Raw genomic sequence first — 14,030 nt, 5'->3', positions numbered from 1 at the left:
ATTGGCCTCATAACCATCGCCTCTTTGACTATAAATATTCTCAGATGAAAGGTAAGTAAAACCTAGAGGCTTTGTATAATTAACTGTCCACTGCCAATGCTTACTGAAGATTGTAAAGAGCAGTTACAAAATTCTTCACTTCTGCAAAAAAATTATTCTTACAAAACAGCTGAAAAGTTCTTCTGCATAGGCCCAACTATGACGAGCATACATATTTTTTTTAAACTTTTTTTAGTTTGTTGTTAAAAGCCACAGACAACCAATCAGTTAAAATAATCAAGTTACTGCTTTCGTTTTTTCCAAGTTTTAAAAAACTACGCACCATTTTCATGCCTATTAAAGGAAACTAGGAATGTAGTGTAAAATGTAACATGTTACCGAAAAAGGGCATTTTTGTTCAACGAAGCCATCGCAGCGTTCTGGTGACGTCTGCAAGCCAATTACCCTCCCTTTGAGCTAGTGTGCACCTTGGAACGCTATCCCTTGCTTTATATCAATTTAAACGTGTATTTGTGTACTTTCCTTCCAGCACGCGGCTCACTGTCCCGCTGTCTGCTCCGACGTTCCTCTGAGAGTCCCTTAATCACACTCATTTTCGGAAAGCTGAGTACATTAATTAGTGTGAGTTTATTCCCTAGCCCGCGTGCCATGCACGGTGGCAATGCTTACCTAATTACCAGACTCCTGGGGGGCAGGCCCAGGTCCGCCCCATTGGACGAACCCTGTGCCAGCCGTGTTAATAGCTCTGAGCTCCCCAGGGCCCGGCTCGAGAGTCTCCGGAAGTGTCTGGGGGTGTATCTCGGGCCTGTGGCATGGCGGCTTCCTACCACAATACAGAGCTTTTAATAATGGCGCCCAAAATATTGTGGCAAAAGTGCTGACTGCCAGAATGCTGTGAAGGGAATTATATATCGGTAATTAAAGGGTTACTAAACTTACCTCCACATATGGGAACCTTGACATTACATCTCCTAGTTAGACAGTTAAGAATAATACATCTATACTAACCCTCACAATAGTCTGGCGGTCGGTATTTTTACCATAATATTTCGGAGGCAGGAAGATATTTCTGTCCTCGATACTCTGACATAAAGCCGCGTGTGCAGGACTGCCTGTGAGATAATGGCTCTGAGTGTGTCTGATCTTATCTATTTGTATTTGTGTGGGCCTGTTTGTGTCCCGAGGGAGCGAGAGAGAGAGAGAAAAAAAAATATGTGTGTGTGTGTTTCTGCGTGTGCGATCGGGTCCCTGTGAGTTTGGGCCATTGTCTATCTCTGTCTGCCAGTGATTATGACTGTGTGAGTTTTCTGTGTCCCCTTGTGTAGTGCCTTTGTTTGCTTGTATCTATCTCTTTCTGTGAATATGCCCTTTGTGCCTGTTTATATATATTCATGTGTTTAGCGATAGGTGTGTGTTCATCTGTCTGTTATTTTGTCTGTAAGTGCCCCAGTGTGTCTTTCAGTGTGCATCTGCTCATCTGTCTGTATTCATGTGAATGTCTATGTGGTTACCTGCGTATGTCGGTGCCTGTGTGCATATCTCTGAGTGGGTCAGCTTGTTTATATATGCAAAGCCTTGTGTCTCTATGTCTGCCGGCGTCAATCTGTATGTCCGTATGACTTGTCTGTGTCTATGTATGTGGGTTTGTACCTGTATGTGTGCTCTTTCTACATGCCTGCGGGGCTAGTTGTAAGAGCCCGTGTACATCTGTCGTTGTCTCTGTCTGTTTGCATGACTGCTTTTGCCCAGTGATCTATAGGTCTCTATAACTACAGTATGTAGGCCTCACTAAGTATCACAGCGCATTGCTGTACTTTGGTCTGCCTGGTCTGTCTTCGTGGCTATCTGTTCTGTGATTGGAAGTCTGCATATCGGTCTGTGGCTATCTGTACATTCGCCTATGTTGGTCTGTGTGTTGATGTCTGTATCTATCGTCAATATACCTTTGATTGAATGTGTACTAGTATTTACTGAGCAACAGGAACACTTTAACAAGAAAAGCTGTACATAGCAATAGGCTAGCATAACCAAGAGCGTGTGACAAATAGAGAAGAGAGCAGGTGTAATGGACGATAAGAGAGGAGGATAACACGACTATGCACATATTAGAAATCCTACAATTCTGTCCTACTCTGCATATTCAGAACTAAAGACTTGCGGGTGCTAGAAGGCAGTAATGCAATTGTGAGTAGGGTGAGTATGTTGATGGCCATTCTCACAGTCTTGAAGGAACAGGTATGCCTTCAGAGCATTCTTGGATGTGGGAAGAGATTAAACATCCACAGGAGTGCCAATGGCGTGGACTCATTTGCTTGTGTGACAGAGACATTGGTGCCACATGGTGAGTTTTGAGTGAGGACAAACGGCCTGACTAGTCTAGAGTAGATTGCAAGTAGGCAGCGACGGCTCGTGGAGGGAGTTACGGTGGGGCAGGAGGGTGGGGAGGGGGAGGGGCAGGGTGGAGGTTGCTAAAAACCGGCATATGGATAATTGCAGGTAAGTAAACAATTTAATTAATAAAACGAATTTCGTAGCTCGCACTGCATTGCATTTTGCGATGCAAGGCGCACTACGAAATTCGTTTTATTAATTAAATTGTTTACTTACCTGCAATTATCCATATGCCGGTTTTTAGCAACCTCCACCCTGCCCCTCCCCCTCCCCAACCTCCTGCCCCACCGTAACTCCCTCCACGAGCCGTCGCTGCAAGTAGGGATGTAGCGGTTAGCTGCTACTAATGGGCCCTGTGTCTCTTTGTTATGTACCATACACGTCTCAGTATTTTTGTTTGTGTATGTCAATATGTGTGTCTGTTTGTGTCTGTGCATGTCTGACATTTATGGCCATGAATATGCCCCAGGTGCCTTGAAATTGCACCATGGAGTTGCAAACCTGCACAAGACTTCGAATTACCCGCCAAGCCTTGACATTACTTGGGAGAGCACAGGAATCTCACCAGAAGTCGACTTTAAGAGAGCCGTAACATTTTTAGATGTGCCTCAGAGTTGTCCATCCGAGCCCTAAAACTGAAACTTGGCATTACACCACAAGGCTTAAATCCACCCCCTGAGCCTTGAAGTTGCAGAGAGGGTATTGCCACTACCCCAGAGCCCTTGCAAATTCTCTTCCGACCTTCCAATCAGCCCACAAGACTTGAAAATACCCCTCAAGTCTTCACATCCCTGCCCACGAGCTTTGCAATTGATACACAAAGCTCACAAATCTATCTCCAGATCAGAGATAATCCCTTGAGTCCTGTAAACATCCGCAGCTTTCAAATTAACTTGTGGTCTTTGAGTTGCACTCAAGCCTTGGAATTGCTCCATGAACATTCCCACTTTAACATAACATTATACCACAAGCGCCTTAGATGCTCCATGATCCTCTACATTATGTCAAGAGTCTTTGAAGCACCCCCACCACTTTCTACAGCACCATGATTCTTGAAATTACGAACAGAGGTCTTCATATCTTCCCATAAACGGTTGAATCAACTCACAAGCCTTGGCAATACCTCGTTAGTCCAGAAATTACTACAGAAGTCTTGGAATTGCCACAGCAGCCTTGGAAAGGCCATACAAGCTGCTACATTGAACTTTAAGCGTGCTTAAGTCTTACACTGCATCATAAGTTTTACAATTTTCACCAAAATTGAAAAATGACCCAGCAAAGCTTGAAATTGCCACGTAATCCTTGGAACTGACTCATGCTTGTTGAAATTGCCCTGATCAGTCTTCACCTGGCCCCTATTAGCCCTGATATTTCACTAAAGCTGCTGAAACAAGAGTCCCGAACTTGACAAACCATTACATTGTACGTGACAAAGAAGAGGATATATATTATTTTGAAGATTAAAAAGTTGATGCCATCAAATGTAACACCATTATCTTGTCAGAACACAACCAGGTTTTTAGTGTGTGTCTCTGTCATGCACTTTGCCAAAAGAACAGGGCGCTTACTGCCTTTTTGAGGTTTTACAAGGAAAGGGAAACTAATTGTGTAAGAAGTTTATTCCAAGAACCGCTTTTAAGTCGGAAGTACTACTGAACTATCATACATGCCAAAAAACCTGATTCAGGCGAAACTCACGATTTATAAAGCCAAAAATTGTTTTATTTAATCTCTCTCGCCTAAAATTACCTCTGCCTCGATAGAAGTCAATTGGGAAAATACATATCCTCGAATTTTTTTCTTCAGAATCAACCGCTTTACTGTTCTAAAATGTTACAATGTATTTACTATAGTTGTTCTTTTTTTTAAATATGTGTATGCTGTATTCCGTTGTTTCCTCTTTGTCTCTCTTGTGTACACTGTCATCGTCATTATCACCTAATGAGAATGGAGATTTCTGAAGGACTTGTTTTCTTTTATATACTGTTGAAGACCAGTTTGTGTGCTTGGAGAGCAGCAGGAGGAACTCTTGCATTTATTTTTCCTAACTCATTTGCGGCTAGGAAAGGCACCCTGATGTTCCACAGCTGTCTGTGTTTTTTGAGAGATGGTCACATTTCTGAAAGAGGCCTCTCCTCTCTTACTGAATGAGCTCCATTTACCTTCCTCGGAGTGGACAGCACACGTCTGTCTATGTGTGAGCTAAACTTACCTGTAATCAGTCTCATTTCCCCATATTTTCCTAATTTTGTTGAACCTACTTTGTGGTGCAGAAGACAAGGCACAGAAGCCCATCATTAGTGATACTTCAGGAGACTTTGCAGCTTGGAATTTAAAACATTTGTCTAACAGTTAGTTATATATCTTTCTGACTCTTTAGCTGATTTAGAATGTTGCAATTTCACCCACCAACTCTTGTGTGCACACTGCACATGCTCTTTATTAAATTCACTGCTAAATCACATTTAAAATGACAACGTGTTGTTTATGTCATGATCTAACATGAAAGGCTGGTGAGTCAATATACAGGAGAAATGAAATCCATCACCACTTCAGTAAGGCATGCATGCATGCCAACATTTTCAAGCTGGGAAATGGGGGAGATTTTGAAAAAAAATCTAGGGGATGTGCCCCCCCCCCCATTGGTTTCTATTGAAGCATAGACAATTTTAGGTGGGAACACCTAAAATGAAGCAATTTTTTGCTTGAAAAATCAGGAGTCTCTCGCCTGCATTGCGTCGATTGGTACGTATAGGCATGCTGCCACCACCACCACCGTGAAACTCCTTAACAGTCTCACCAAATCTTTGACACAGGGTTGAGGCACTACTGAAACTGAGTGCTCATGTTAGAAGGCAGGTGGTGGGCTATTGAGTCAGCTGCCGCAGCTCTCTGCCTCAGCTTGGCAGAGACAGATAGATAGCTGTGGCGTGCCGCTGCCGCCAGAGCAGCATCTGACTTTAAAATCCTGTCAGAACATTCTAACATTGTAGAACAAGACCCTCTTAAGGTGAAAGTGGAGGTATGGGAGACATATAACGCTGTACACGAAGAACTGGAGTGATATGCAGCAATTTGAGGATAGGCCTGGGAACTTGAGCTGAACTTGTTCAATTGTGGCTTTGTTTGGCATCTGACCCTCTGCCTGAACATAGCATTTCACCTGTACTCCAGCAACTGAAACTATGAATTACAAAGGTTGATTATGTCTGGGTTTCTGAGACAGTGCTTGTGCATTTGAAGTTTTGATTGGGTTGTTATAGTTGTAACTGGTTACAATATGGCTGTACCTGTGCACCCGAGGCCTGTGTACGGGTATTTGAAGTCATCACTGTGATTTTCCGGTCTAAGCTTAAGCCACGCTTTGCTTCTGAGACTATGACATTTGATGCTTGAGGTAGGACATATGGTTGCTGTGCTTTTCAGCTGCATATTCAATTGTCCTGGGGCACATGAGGACCGTACCTGGGGAGTACATTCGCTACTCACCTGTCATATTTTTGCTTCACACCTAGCATAAAGGTGTTCACTTTGCATTCCATAGCAACACACTAGATACTATATGGATGGTGAGTAACTACTATGAGGAAAGATCATTCAACAACAGAGTGTTAATCCTTACTTATTTGCTATTCACCACTCCAACTCTCACCACCTCAGTGCATATTTTCCACTAATCAATTCCACAGAAACCACATTAGCGATGCCCTGCTAACCTTCGTATTGAATCTCAGAATTGACCATGTTAATCAATGTATCCATGGTTAGCCTACTCAATTAACCATGAATCACTGAGTTACCAGCAGCTTCTCATTGAGGCTACACATTACCTTGATGCCACATTTGCATCAAAGGATATTGTCTTCGTCAAAGAAACTCAGTCCATCACGTGGAACGTTCACCATAAAATGTATTTCAACTTTAACCTCCCAGCAACAACGCCTAATGACTATAGATGAGTTTCAACATGGACACATTCCAGACAGAACTCTTGACATGATTTAGTTAACCCACTAATGCCCATAAACCAGTCTGATTGGACGTTCTTGACAATGTGGGCCCACTTAAAGCTGTTGGAGAGGGAGAACCACAGCAGCAGGAGGGTGGCTCAATTTAAATAAAAATGGAGAATGCAAAGGTGAAAACTGAGAGAGAGAATGGCAATACTACTAATTCACCCCCCCATGTAGAAGAAAAAGCATAGGTGGAATATCAATATCAAATCAAACGTGCAAACGATTGAACATCTAGTCCCAAAAAAGGACAATCGGCAACATAAAATAATATATATATTTTTTGCTTTTAGCTTCCCCCAAAACGTGGCTCAATCTTGATATGACTATATATAATATATGTCAAATGGAGAGATATGCTCCTAGATCATTTATGATAAGGCCCTAGTTGGTTAAACCCTCTGTGCTACGAGATTGCCTGGAATGCTATGGAAGGGCTCCAAATCATTTTCATGAAGTGCATGGTCCAATAATGTGCTCCTAACGGTAGAGTATACATGCACCATCAAAGAGAAGAGGGTGGAAATGCTCCATATTATGGGATTTGGATAAAATAGCATACAGGAATCAATGTTTCCATGCCAATTAACGTGTTCACAGCAGACATAATCTCTGGATGAAACGCCACATCTATCTAGTTAGTTGCCAATTTAATAATCCCTGTGCCTTACTCCATCAGGATTACCGGAAACATTCATAATAAGGCACAAAATGAATATATAAGCAACTTTAGCAAAGCAGGGTTAACCTGCACAGCATTGTCGACTAAGTCCATACTCCCAACTTGAAGGCTTCAAAGGATGCAGCCCCACAAACCCTGAATATGTATGTATTGGCATACTTATTAAGCGCGGCTGTCACCCAAAGGGTATCCTGGCGCTGTGACCCAAAACAACACTACCAGTATGTATCCACCCTACGCCCCCCTTGGAAAAAGATGACTTTTAAGGTCCTTTTTAAAGGACAACACATTTTGCCTACTCCTTAACGGTAACAGTAAGGAATTCCAAAGTTTGGCAGCCGCAAAGCTGATCGAGCGGCCACCCATCCTCACCCTTTTAAACCTTGGAACAGTCGCCAGGAAGGCCGACGAAGACCCAAGAGCTCTGGCAGTGAAGTACCAAGAAAATAGATCCTGCAACATCACTGGCCCTTGACCGTGCAGAGCTCTAAAAACAAGGCAGGACACTTTAAAACAGATCCGTTGCTGCACCGGCAACCAATGAAGATCAAAAAGTGCAAGAGATGAAGAGGCAGAGCGTGGGCGGGAGAGGGCCAGCTTAGCCGCCATGTTCTGAACCCACTGCAGCTTCAGGATCAAGATGTTAGGAGACCCTAGAAGCAGTGCGTAACAGTAGTCTAACCTACTGAGGATGATACTACGCACTGCTTCAATCCTAGCTGCAGGGGGGAGAAACTGAAGAATTTTTTCGTAGTGTCCGGAGCAGTAGCATGCACGTCGCAGTGGTTTTGTTGACAAATGCATCTAACTGAAGACTAGGGCCAAACAGGACCCCAAGATTGCGTGCAGAGTCGGCGGCCGCCACAGTACCAGGAATAGAAGTGGGCCAGAACTCTTCTGGTAGAGGACGAGGCAGCCGATCCAAAGAACAGTGAAGAACCTCAGTTTTTGCACCATAGAACTGGAGCGAGTTCTGTTGCAACCAGTCCGCAGTAGAGGTCATACACCGGTGGAAAGTATCCTTAGAAACCGCATCCTCGCCTTCGAAAGAAAAAATAAGTTGTGTGTCATCGGCATAATTGATGACTGATATACCGAATGACTTAATTAAACAAATTAAAGGACGAAGATATAGGTTGAATAGGATTGGACTTATTGCTGAGCCCTGGGGCACACCCTGGTTCACCTTTCTGACAGCTGACCGAAAGGGTGGTAAAGCCACGGCTTGTTGTCTGTTATCAAGAAAGGAAATTAACCAGTCCAAGGCTTGGCCAGACACCCTCGCTTCCCGCATCCTATGTATCAGTGCCGCATGGTCAACCGTGTCGAACGCGGCCGACATGTCGAGCAGCACCAGAAATGCTGCTCTACCCATGTCAAATGTATATGGCCTGGTTGTGAACCATGTCGACACGCAAACGAAGGGTGTCCAAAACGGCGACCAATGCGGACTCAGTTCCATGGGCCGGCCTAAACCCAAATTGGGCCACGTCCAGACAGGCGTTGGTTTCAAGGAAGCTAGACAGGACTCTTGTGACCAATTTCTCTAGGATTTTTACAGAGAACGGTAGGAGCGAAATGGGCCGGTAGTTCGCCGGGCACAAGGGGTCCAAGGTAGCTTTTTTTTAGCAGAGGTGAAACCACTGCAAGCTTCCAACTGTCAGGAACCGTGACTGTGGCAAGAGACTGGCAGCAGATGGAATGAAGCGGGGGGAACAGCTCCGCCTGGAACACCTTCCAGAACTTGTGTGGTAAAGGGTCAAGAGGTGAACCGGAAGAAACACTATTGGCTAGCAGGCAAAAATCCTCCAAGGAAGGTGGAGGAAAACAAGACAGCTGAGGCTGCATTGTCTTCTCCCTGACAGCATCAGGGGCCAAAACCTGAACCAAGTCCAATGAAGAATAAGGTGAGGAAGAAATCGAACTGGGGGTCGAAAGTCCCGTCAGAATATTCCTGATTTTTTCCTCAAAACCAGAAGCCAAGGAATTACATAGCTCCTGAGACGCCGGGATAGTATTCGAGGCGCAGGTAGAGTTGGACAGGCTGTTGACTATTCTAAACAGGGCTTGGGACTTATTCGCTGCCTTAGCCAGAGTGTCCTCCAGATACTTTGCCTTGGCATTCCTGAACTGCCTTTTATATTCCTGCAGAGACTGCTTGTAAAGCAGTTTATCAGGTTCCAGGTAGTGCCTTCTCCAGGCTCTCTCTGCCTGTTTACAGCAAAGCTTTTGCTGTAAGAGATCACTGGAGAACCAAGGTGTAGCCCGCGATGGTTTAGCTTTAAGGGGCAACCTTGTCTAAAGACTCCAAAATCTGCTGACAAAGAGTGGAATAACTATCCTCTGCACTTTCCCCCAAGATAAAGGCCCCAGGAAGAAGAGAAGGCAAACTTGAACACTCCAGGATCCGTGACCATTGCCGACTGAACTTAGGTTCGCCAGTGCCGCTATTATTCAGTGAGCCCAATGGCAAAAGAATGAAAAAGTAAATCAGCGCATGGTCCGTCCAGCATTGGCCCGCTATCTCCTTAATCGAGACGAGCGAGTCATCAGCAAAGACCAGATCCAGGGTATGACCTTTTTCATGGGTAGGAGAGAGCACCAGTTGCGTAAGATGTACATTACTGCATGCCTGGCAGAGTTCACGATAAGCGAGGTCATGTGGACCATTTGGCCAGAGATTAAAATCACCCAACACGAAGAACCTAGCATGTGAATTAGACAAATCGTATAGAAGGTCTATCAATTCCTGAGGGGGGGGCATGGCACTACTGGGCGGTCTATAACAAAGTAGCCCAGCAGCCAACACACCACTCTGGCCTTTTAAGGAAAACCCTAGGAGTTCAAAACCACTAACTCCTTTGACTTCCAACTGCGAAAATGCGAGGGTTTCCCTAAAAATAAATCCAACTCCGCCACCTCTCCCAGTAGCACGCGGATTATGTTTAATCAAATAGCCCGGGGGACATGCCCAACCAAGCTCTACCCCACTGTCCGCTCTAGTCCAGGTTTCGGTCAAAAAGAGTACATCCAACTTTGATGTCTCTATGAGAAGGGTAATCTCAGCATGATGTTTGCAGAGAGAGCGAACATTCAATAAACCACAAGAAAGGGCCCTCGCAGGAGATAAGGTTGTATCCAAATTCTTGGCCGAGTTAGAAGTGCCGCTCAACGAGCAAAGCTCATCTCTGAATACACAAGGTGAGGAGCCTGGCTAGCGCTAGGCGCGGCCGGGACGCGAACAGGTGCAAACGGGCTTACCTCAAGCGCACCTCCGGCGCGCCACCGCCGCGCCCCAGCTGCGGGCTTGCACACCCATCCTCTATTATACTGCTGTATTAGGCCGCGCGGGAGTCCTGTGAGGATAATCCTCTAGAACCGCGAAAAGATGGCGCCTGAAAACGGCCCGATCCAAGTAACCCCCACCCAAGATGGCGGGCGGGACGCCGCGGTCAGTTTCCAATTGCCCCCGAAGTCTGGCTAAATCCCGCAAAATGCGGGTGCTTTTACAATGATTATTGTGCAAGTAAGTACCTGTCTAATGCCCCCAAATAACAAGCTGCAATAGCGCCTGTGGCCAAAGTGGCAGCGCGACTAGAAAATGAAGTATTAAAATATTAAAATAGCAGATAACAGCAAGAAAGGTTCGCGTAAGCGCTGTAGTGCGATGGTCTCTAAGAGGGTTAAACCAAGAAACATGGAATGTTGAAGTAACTCCGGGAAAGGGAATGTAATGAGGATGCACTGGCATCACTGATATGAACAAATGATGAAAAAGGTTCAAAGACAACTGAAGTTGAGAATATTGCATTCAATCAAGGGACTTGTAAAGCGTGACTACTCACCCATAAGGGTCTCTAGACGCTCGGGTAGGGGAAGGGGGCTGCTAGACAGACTCCGTGGAGGATCATTTGAAGAGCCAGGTCTTGAGGTCTTTCCTGAATTGAGTCAGTGATGCCGATTGTTTGAGGTGCAGGGGCAGGGTGTACCCAATCGTGGAAGCAAGGTAGTAGAACGGGTGTTCCAACAATCATAATACCCCTTTTCTGATTAATTCCACTACGCAAACTGAACCCCTTGCATCCTGATTTAGGTTAAATATATATATATATATAAATATATATTTTGTTTTAAACAAATGCACATGAAAACTATGATATAAGCACACTTAAACGGATGTGCAGGGTGCAATACCCATCCCTGAGGGAGGGTAGTGGCATTGTGACACACTTTCAACAAGCTTTCTTAATCACAGTCATTTCACAATTTTAAGGTCAGAATGCCATCATTATGATATTCTGTTTCAGACCATTGATCTCACTGAACCAGCGTCATCAGTGCCCTTTGTACAGCATCATTGTCATTACCTATTGTGAGGAACTAATCAGTATTGTCCTCATATGAGTACTTTGATAAGTTGAAAGTTGACCATTGCACTGCAGTAATAATTAACGGAATGTGCATTTTTACGTATATTTGCACTACGTAACCTGTTATTGGTCGACACTTTCACTGCATGGCAAAATTATATTTATGTAGATGTGCAGTGCATATTATGCTATTTATTATCACTCCTGAGTGAGGATGGGGCTGTGTATCATGAGAGGCAAAGCCTTCAATTGGTAAATGATGTGCATTTGTATATATTGGACTAACTCATGGCAATTTCAAGTTTATTTAATTAAAGAAAAAGGTATTTAGCCAGTATGCAATACAGTACCTTTGTGCTGCAAGGTATAGTCACATTGGAGGGGTCTTATGACGAATAATTGAGAATTGCCAAAGCTGTGCCATGCTGCTGTCCTAGCAGAAACCAGAGAAGCAGGACCAGTCCCCTTTCACTGCATGGTCTCCTTTTCACTATGAAATGTCTTTCACTGCTATTAATTAACATTGAACTTTTTTTATGGGGGAAATTCAAGAAAGTAAAAAATGTAAAAAAAAGTCAAGAAAGCCAGTAGGATGCCTCTTTATGTAGAGGTATGTGGGATCTAAGAAAAGCATTAGTCAGCGTGGAGGGTTCAGGACAGAAGGGTACACAGGCGATTCGGTCTTGAGAAGTCTGGGCAGAAACTTACCAAGAGTTTTGTCTCACGTGTGTTAGATGCCAGTCTGGCTAAGGTAAGCGCCACAACCCGACTAGGGTTCTACTGACTGATGCTCGTCGTGTATCTATCTCCCACACGACCTCGCCCATCACACCGCCATGCGCTGAATCCATAACATGATGTTTGCACCTCGGTGGTCATCACACACAATAATACCTACATAGGCTAAAAACACCCCTTCTAATCAGCCGCCCTACGCGGTGTAGCTTCCAATCCATGTGGGTAAGTGCATCAGCTCCCAACATAGGGATAGTCAGTGCTATTCAAATGCTACAATACAACAGTGAATATTTCAAAAAGACTGCGATGAAGAGGAAGGAAGGCACGCTAACACTGTGGCTGTAAGACAGACCATGAGGAAGGCGGTCTCACTTGTCGGCTGTGAAGTAGATTCTGTGTCCTCTATAGACAGTTACAAGGAACGCGCGCTAATGACGTGGCTGTGAAAGCAGGACTGTGCACAAGGACGACTTGGGTACAGCGGCATCGCGGCGGTGAAATCCAATGCTTGCAACAAATCTTCAAATTCGGATAACTACCATAAATTCTTGACCAGGAACTCGGTGCGCAGGCCCTTCCACGTACTTTGCATCGCGCTTGCGCCACTAACCACCTCTACTATCCATCATCTCTCTCTTATACCGCGAGCACACTCTGAGGAGGTCCATCACTGTCGGGCCATTGCTCTGCCCCCGCCAGGCCCTGCGGGACTTTACTCGGCGCTGGCTCGGGCTCTTAACGGCTCTTAACCTGCCGACCCCGCGATGGCTGCGCGTGTCCCAGGGAAGTCCGCCTGTAATGGAGCGGCCTGCTGGGAGCGCAGCTCTGCGCATGCGTGCTTTACGCAGGCGCACGTGCCGCAGCATTCGTGTTGTGCATGCGTGAGGTACGAATCTCTGTGTCTCTGCACTCAGACGTGTGTGCGTGTGTGTGCCCTACGCATGCACGTGATATTTGAAGTGTGCTCGCAGACCTGCGCTAATTTGTGTGTGTTTGTGTGTCAGAGTAGTGTCAGCGTATGGACGTGTGTTAGTACTCTTCATGTATGTGTCCGTTTGCAGGCCGTAGCATTTGCTTGTATCTGCCCGTGAGAGTACACCCGCACGTCTGGTTTAATCTTCCGAAGTGTGCAAATTGAATTACCCCCATATCTGTGTTCGTATGTGAGTGGGAGCAAGTTTATGATCTTGCTTATTATAAATAGAGCGCGCCTAAGTGCACGTGCATTTCTTGAATCTGGGTGTGTATGCCTGCGTGAAAAGATGCGCCACGTACACTCCGTATACACGTTTCCCAGTTGTCGTCGGAGTGTGACTACACGCTGAAGTGTATTTGTCCAAGGGTGCTCGTGATTTTGTGTGTTTGCACGTTTGTGTGAGTCTGCGTTTGTTTGGCACTTTCGTGTGTATGTCTGATTTTTAGTACGTGTGTGTGTTTCCACTAAGCTCTCTTCAGTCCGTTCACCCAGTCAAATGTAATCATTTGTCAGACATTTTAAAATTCGTGGCATGGCTCATAAGTCTGTGATCATGTTATATTTTCATTACTGTACTGATGTGGTGTTCTGACTGCATGAGCGCTGTAGAAAAACGAATCCAAGAACATTTTAAATTGTATTTGTATTACTTTTTGCGACTCATGCGTGTGCTTTCAACACATGATGTTATAATTGAGCTTAGCAATTACTCAGAGCACCATTTTTATGCAAAAGGATTGTAATTGGTAGTTACATTTAAATAAGCAGTTGAACTAAAAAAATCAGTTTCCTCAGCGTAAATTAATTTTGATAGGTGTATTTTTTATATCAATAATAGATAACAGCTTGATGTGAATACG

General features: G+C 44.8%; 1 protein-coding gene across 1 annotated transcript in view; it reads left to right on the top strand.

Annotated features, from left to right (window-relative positions):
• The window catches only part of GRIN2B (glutamate ionotropic receptor NMDA type subunit 2B), a 516,540-nt gene that overhangs the window by 108,295 nt on the left and 394,215 nt on the right, over positions 1–14,030 (top strand). The gene's annotated exons all lie outside the window — the stretch shown is intronic.

This window comes from Lissotriton vulgaris, chromosome 1_1 (genome assembly GCF_964263255.1).
Source record: "Lissotriton vulgaris chromosome 1_1, aLisVul1.2, whole genome shotgun sequence".
In the NCBI taxonomy this organism is placed as follows: domain Eukaryota; kingdom Metazoa; phylum Chordata; class Amphibia; order Caudata; family Salamandridae; genus Lissotriton; species Lissotriton vulgaris.
The sequence above is the reverse complement of the archived record's forward strand: the minus strand, read 5'-3'. Positions and strand labels throughout refer to the sequence as shown.